Source organism: Sinohyriopsis cumingii, chromosome 19 (assembly GCF_028554795.1).
Source record: "Sinohyriopsis cumingii isolate HCF-2022 chromosome 19, ASM2855479v2, whole genome shotgun sequence".
NCBI classification, from domain to species: domain Eukaryota; kingdom Metazoa; phylum Mollusca; class Bivalvia; order Unionida; family Unionidae; genus Sinohyriopsis; species Sinohyriopsis cumingii.
Window position 1 is genome coordinate 62,524,452 of NC_142979.1, and position 7,556 is coordinate 62,532,007.

Below are 7,556 nucleotides of genomic sequence, written 5' to 3' on the forward strand. Positions count from 1 at the left end.
TTTGTTCTGCCACTGGATGTGTAGAATGCGCCGCAGACATCTCGGGTGGAAGCTGTTGAATTTCCTCTCGTGTCTTGCATAGGTGGTCCATGTTTCGCTGCTGTAGAGAAGTGAGCTGAACACGCACGCTTGGTAGACACGCAGTTTGGTCTTCTCTGTGAGGTTGGGGTGGTTCCAGACCCTCTGGTTAAGTCTGGCCATCATTGCTGCTGCCTTGGCAATCCTGCCGCTCACCTCAGAATCAATGGAGAGTGAGCTGGAGATGTTAGACCCGAGGTATGTGAAGTTCTCGACAACTTCCAAATTGTACACAACGATGGTGACAGAGGGAGGGGAGTCTGTGTCCTGTGCTATGACGTTCGTTTTCTTCAAACTGATGGTCAGTCCAAATTCCTTACATGCATGGGAGAGGCGGCATACCAGCTGCTGCAGTCCATCTTCCGTGTGTGATGTCAAGGCTGCATCGTCGGCAAAGAGCAATTCACGGATGAGTACCTCTGTGACTTAGCACGGAGACGGGCGATGTTGAACAGCTTGCCGTCAGCCCTGGTATGGATGTACACTCCCTCGCTTCAGTCCTTGAATGCGTACTGGAGAAGCATGGAGAAGAAGATGGCAAAGAGCATCGGCGCAAGGACACAGCTTTGTTTGACTCCGCTGATGACTGGGAATGCTTCAGATGTTGCGCCATTGAAACACATTGTGCTGTGCATGTTCTCGTGGAACGACATAATGACAGCAAGCAGACGTGGGGTGCAGGCGATCTTCTGCAGGAGTCTTAAGAGTCCGCTCCGACTAACCAGGTGAAACGCCTTCGTCAGGTCTATGAAGGCAATGCAGAGGGGCATCTGCTGCTCGTGACACTTCTCCTGCAGCTGACGTAGCGAGAAGATTATGTCTACAGTTGACCTGCCTGCTCGAAATCCACAGTGGGACTCTGGGTAGACGCGGGAAGCTAGGATCTGCAAGCGCGCCAAGGCAACACGGGAGAAAGCCTTTCCGACGATGCTAAGGAGGGAGATGCCTCGATAGTTGTTGCAGTCGCTACGGTCTCCTTTGTTTTTGTACAAAGTGACGATGTTGCCGTCACGCATGTCCTGTGGGATGTATCCCTGTTCCCAGCAAAGGCAGGGGAGTGTGTGTAGGGGCTGGAGCAGTGCTGGTTTTCCGCTCTTGAGGACTTCAGGAGCCTTCCCACAGGCAAGGCAATCGATGGATATTCCGAGCTCTTCCAGGGTGGGCTGTGTGTTTAGCTCCTCCATGGCAGGCAGGTCTGGAATGGCATCCAGGGCAGTTCCAGTGACATTGTTTTGGGTTGCATATAGCTCGAGATAGTGCTCAACCCATCGCTGCAGTTGTTTCCCCTGGTCTGTGATGACTTCGGCCATCGTGGACTTGAGGGGGGCGGTCTTGTAGCGGGGGGGGGGGGAGGCCTGTCGCCTTTTTGATACCCTCATACATTCTTCTTGTATCCCAGGTGACAGCAGCTGTCTGTATACTGTTGCAAAGGTTCAGCCAGTAGGTGTTGCCATAGCGGCGGGCGGTCTTCTGGGCGTTGTTCCTTGCAATCCTGAGGGCTTGTAGTGTTCTGGGGCTAGGTGCAGCCTTATATGCCAGGAGGGCTTTCCTCTTTGCCTCAGTCACGGGCTCAATCTCCTCCCAGTTTGCCTCATACCAGTCGACATTCTTTCGCTCCCTCTTCCCGTAAGCTGTGATGGCTGCATTGTACACAGAGTCACGGATATGGGACCACTTGGAGTCAATCGTGTCATCAGGTGTCATTTTGGTGAGGGCTTCCTTCAGTTTGCTGATGAACTGCTGTGTTTTCTCAGGGTTGCTTGCACAGCAGGTGTTGATGCGTGGGTGACCCTTCTTCTTGGCGTGGTGCAGCTTCTTGGGTAATATTCACACCTTGCTGGCCACGAGGGAATGGTCCGTGTCACAATCTGCACTGTGGTAGCTGCGGGTGAGGACACCTGTTGGATCTCCTTGCATTTGAAGAAAGTGTTGGTCACACATAGGCTGTGGGAGCAGCACATCTCCAGCAGTCGCTGACCGTTCTCGTTGATCTTGCCCCTTCCGTAAAAGCCCAGACAGGTGGACCAGGCCTCATGGTCAGCTCCCACTCTAGCATTGAAGTCTCCTAGTAAGTAAAGGCTTTCATTGTTTGGGATACTGGATATTGCCTGATCCAGAGCCTCATAAAACTTGTCTTTCTCCTCGTAGGTGGAACAGAGGGTTTGGGCGTACACGCTGAAGATGTTGACCGGGCCTAAGGATGTTGACAGCCGGAGGGCAAGGATTCTCTCAGTACCTGATGATGGAGGTTCAATGAAGGCGATTAGCGTGTTCTTTACGGCAAAGCCTACACCATGCTGCCTAGGTTCATCCAAGGGCTTCCCTGCCAAAAGAACGTGTAATTGGCTTCCCTGATGGTGCCGCTGTCAGCCAGTCGGGTCTCCTGGAGGCAGGCAATGTCGATGTTCAGTCGGAAGAGTTCTCTGACAATGACGGCAATCTTCCGTGCATCGTCGATCTGTTGTAGGTCAGCGGTCAATCCAGGACACATGGTCCTGATGTTCCAGGTTGCAAAACGAAGAGTTGGAGTCTTCTTATTTCTTCTTTTAGTCTTTCTTGGCGCGGAATTTTGTGGCCCACTTGTCAAGATGGTTCTCTAAGCTCCACGCACCCAGTGAAGCAGGCAGGCCGTGGCCGGCAGCACCTTACTGACTGGGGGCTGCCCAGCTTGAGGCGGGAGGTAGCTGTCCAGTGAGACCTGGTGATCTCTCCCACCGTCAGAAGTAACCCCTGGCGCCAAGCTCTACGACAATCGAGCTTTGACTTAGAACCGGTAAACTGCTACTTCTCGTGTTGTGCCGACGCGGTACGACGACGCTGGAGTGTCCTCTCCAGTGGAGCTATGAAGCCTGGGCAGGGTGGTATGGAGAATCAGCTGTTGCCCATGCAGAAGATCCCCCCTCTCCACGCAGCTGATGTGCCCAAGGGAACGACGAATGCCGATACAACTTGGCACCAACGGCGTCGCAGGAGTTGCCGAAATGACGTTGAAGTCGATGTCAGACCGCCATAGGGACTCCATCTCCGGATTTTCTGTCGGGGTTTACTCCCTTAGCCTTTTCCATGAGTGGGCATAGCCACAAGGCAACAGAGTTTTGGAATCGGAGTTTTCCTTCTCCTAGATGAGCTACCATCCAAGGTTTACGAGTCCCATCTACCCGAAGCAATTGGCTTTAAGGCGCCCCTTCTCCTGTTAGTAGAAAACATGGTCTGCTGGGCTTCAAATCTAAGCCACTCGCGAAGGCCAGGAGCTGGATTTTAGTTGACAGAGGCAGTTAGAGACGCAAGCAGTATGGGGCATTTTGGAGGATCGGGGCGCTTGTCTCCCACTCCCATACCGGGCAATGTCAACCTTAGACCATTTTGCCATTACAAGTATAGCAAATTCAGTCAATGGTCGTATTAGCGGCAAGGCCACAACCGAAGACAACTTCCACTCGGGGGTCTTTGACACCAAGCGTTGATAATAGAAGCAATCTTCATTTTTTATGCATCCTTCGGTCTCCCTGATGCAGTCCTAGCAGTCTTTTTTGAAATTGTTGGAGCCGAAGCTGATAACAGCGCTGAAATGGCTGGATGAATGAAAATTTTCCACTTGTCTTTTGCATTTGTACCACATCTGACTTTCATAATTTAATATCACTGAAGGTGATTAGTTACGTTTGGACCAATCACACAGGGATAATTCTAATTAACCTTGCCAGAGAGAGCCCCAATGTCATCCTGCAATCGTCTCGTATTGCCTTCTTTATTTTCTCCAGCTGCTTCGGGTTATAGCCAACTCATAACTTTGTAATAGAACATTATTATTTGAAAACGCAATAGGTTTAATCACGAAAATTTAAGAAATTCTATGTAATATTTATTGGTGCGTCAAGGACTCTCAATAGGCAGCTTGAGCATTCCAACATCACATGCTTAGCCGAGAGGATCACAAATACGCGGTTTGGGTGTGTTTAGACCCTTTTGGGTATTTATTTGTCATGCAAAACTGCCCTGAGTATTAATGTCTGTCGTAAAGTCCGTTGTGAGTGTGAGAAAAGACAGCGTGAACACAGTTCCAGTATTTATAAACGAGAACAAGCGTGATTATATGGTCTAACGGTATTAACCCCAGCATCCCCAAGGTTAATGTTACTAACCCAACAGGACCAGCGCGATGCGAGACTCAGTCCCAATCGGATCATTGAGGTTGCCATAACGGGTTAAAATTACTGTGTTTGGCTTCAAAACTAACCTTGCGAATATCTTAGCAAAACACGAATATATTACTGAGCTAAACCGCACACGAAAACAACAATTGACATGCATAAATTTGTTCTCGAGGCTGCTCAAAGCCAAGGTTTAAAACTGGTTTCGTACTGTGACAAACATACCAGTGGGTTTTAGGTTTATGAAAGCATCCTCGTGGAGTTGATGCTGGGCATACGCGATATGATATGCTTGCTCGTTTGAGTCCTTATGAAATAGTATATACGGGTCAGCTGATCTTCCGTAATCGTCGCCTTATCTCGCTAATCCAATAATCTGTGTGACAATGTCGACGTTTACGCGAATTGCTTCAATTTTCTTTCCATCGATGCAATAACGTACACTGTCAACGTCATGATGCCATTGTTAACAAATCTAACCTTGCTATTGGCTGGATACGGTTGTTGTGGCCTCAATATCCATGATGGGCTCGCATGGAGAAAAATACCGAGACGTGTCCTGCACTTGTTATTGTATTTTTCATGACTTGATGTCCCTAACCGCATATGAATAATACTGAAAATATTTGGTACTGCGAATTACCCTGTTGTGTATATATGATTGTATTATATCTGATTTAATATATATATATATATATATATATATATATATATATATATATATATATATATATATATATATATATATATATATATATATATATATATATATATATCAATTTAATCTGTGTCATTTGTTTTCATTACATGATATTGTAATGTAAATTTATTCACTAGACATGCTACTTTTTTCAGAAAATAGTTTGACCTTGACTGTTCCTTTTTATAAACACCAGGTGTTGATCTAGATCCTGACCTTGATTCAAAACTTGTAGCAACCACGTACACAAGTTCTATTTTTATTTTAAAATGATTGGTTGTTGTCGATGTCATGATGGAACTTCGTGTTTAAGCTGTAAACAATTGTTTTAATTTTTTATTTCTTAGAGTAAAATGATTGGTTTTCTTGAAGGTCACACTGGATGTATGTGACCTTTAGCAAGTACCTTGTTTCTACAAGCTTCCAGAACATGGTCATCTGACCCCCTATTCACGTTTTAGAAGGCGATACAACCTCTGTTTTGGAAAATTATTCTCAGTTGCAGCTTGGCGTTCTCTCACACTGGAAATTGCATGTGTGCTGTTTGGAGTTATTTCAAATTACTTGGTTCAAAAGGGTTAATTCTGTTATTATTCTAGAAAATACGTGTGCTCGTGTGAAATTGTTGAACAAAGACAGGTATTTTTTTAATAAATAAAACTTTGTTCAAATATTCGAAACCGGAGTGATAATTCTTGTTCCTACAAGGTACTGTAGACTTCAACACTACATATTTCAGCGTACGTTATTGTATTCCATCTTGGATTCTTCGTGCGGATTCGAACTTGAAATCAGTATAACATTTTGTTGCCAGGACTTCAAAAATTTTATTCGTGGATTATTTTTGAATTATTTTTGGATTTGATTCTTAAAAACGTAAGTTCATATTTTTTTCATTTTTACAGAATTTTCCAAAGAAATAAAATATTATTGTATTTTTCAAAGCTTGTTGTTTTCACTCTTTCTTGTGTTACTGTTTATTCGACCCTAACCACGTGACATAAGAACCCTCACAGGAGAACCCATATCGCACGAGGTATCGGGTACATCTTTTATGTGTGTCATTATATATGATTTGTTTCTTCTAATACCTTTTGAGAGACAACCGTAATCCACATCTAATTGCCAGATTTGTAACCACCGAATTTATCAGATGCTTTTGGAGGATTCATTAGTGACTTTACTAAAATGGTCCTTGCATTGCCGCTGACGATAGGAGTGTAACTGGTTTTGGTGGTCGTAGTCAATCTTAAATCGATTGAAACGCATGCAGCACCATAATTTTCTAATGATCCGCAGCAACAATTTTGATGCATAAACAATTCGCATTGCAACTTGCTAAACAATGGTACACAGCGCATTTCAGGGCCGCGAGCACTGTTGGTGCCCCTGCAAAAAATCTCTGGACAACGTTAACCGTAGTATATCATATTTGTAGGTTTTCTCCGGTTGATAGTGCGCACGGATATCACACGTTTGCGTACGACTGCCATTGTATTTAAAAATCAGGTTGGACTCTATTGTACAGTTTTATTGTCTCCCAGCTCAGGTCTAATATGTTATATTCCTGGTCCAAAAGGTTGAAACAAATATGTGCCAACCGCCCATTATGACATAGAAAATACACTGGCGCCCCAGATGTAATCGGTATCAGTTCTCTCGGGCCTTTAAACATTTTAGAATTGCGCTTGATCACCAAGGAAATCCTCTGTCAAAACTTTTCATTGAGTGATTCAACCTTGTACGCTCCCGGGGAAAATCCAACAACCTTCCACGGTGTGCCACTGTCTGACCAAGACACGAACGAGCTAATGGTGCATAGTTGAACGTTCTGGTTGTCTTTGTGCTTGTCTTTGTTCTCGTAGCGATTCGGATAATTCGTGTTGCTTCTGCACATATAATCGTCTTTGTTTTGTGTCGTTTTGTTCCTGCGTGGGTGATGCAGACTTTCGTTTCTCTCGTTATCTTTATCCATTTGTTTCGTGAGAGCTTAGGCATTATTGTTGTTCTTCACGTGTGAGTGCAGGTGGTTTGGGCATAGTAAGTTTTGCCCGTGTGAGTGCAGGTGGTTTGGGCATAGTAAGTTTTGCCCGTGTGAGTGCAGGTGGTTTGGGTATGATAAGTTTTGCCCGTGTGAGTGCAGGTGGTTTGGGCATGGTAAGTTTTGTCCGTGTGAGTGTAGGTGGTTTGGGCATGGTAAGTTTTGCTCGTGTGAGTGCAGGTGGCTTGGGCATGGTAAGTTTTGCCCGTGTAAGTACATGTTATTCGTCGCATGTGGATGTCCAAATTTCCTTCTCAAATGACACATGCGCTGGTTGTTTGGTTCTGGCAAGTTGTACCGGTAATCAACATGAGTAACCTACCTACCTAACGTGGTGAATTTCTATCTAGTGGGTTACGACACAGAGTTACGGGCAGACAGATAGACGGACAGACAGACAGACTGAGGAGATCACAATATGCCCCTGCAAAAACATGGGGGATGATTAAATAACATGTGAAGAAATCATTTTCTCTAAATCGGCATACCTTTCGCTTCCATACACACCATATTGCAAAATATATACAGACAAATAAGAACATAGAAAAAGTTAATATCATCGTATAAACAGAACAGATGTATGTAC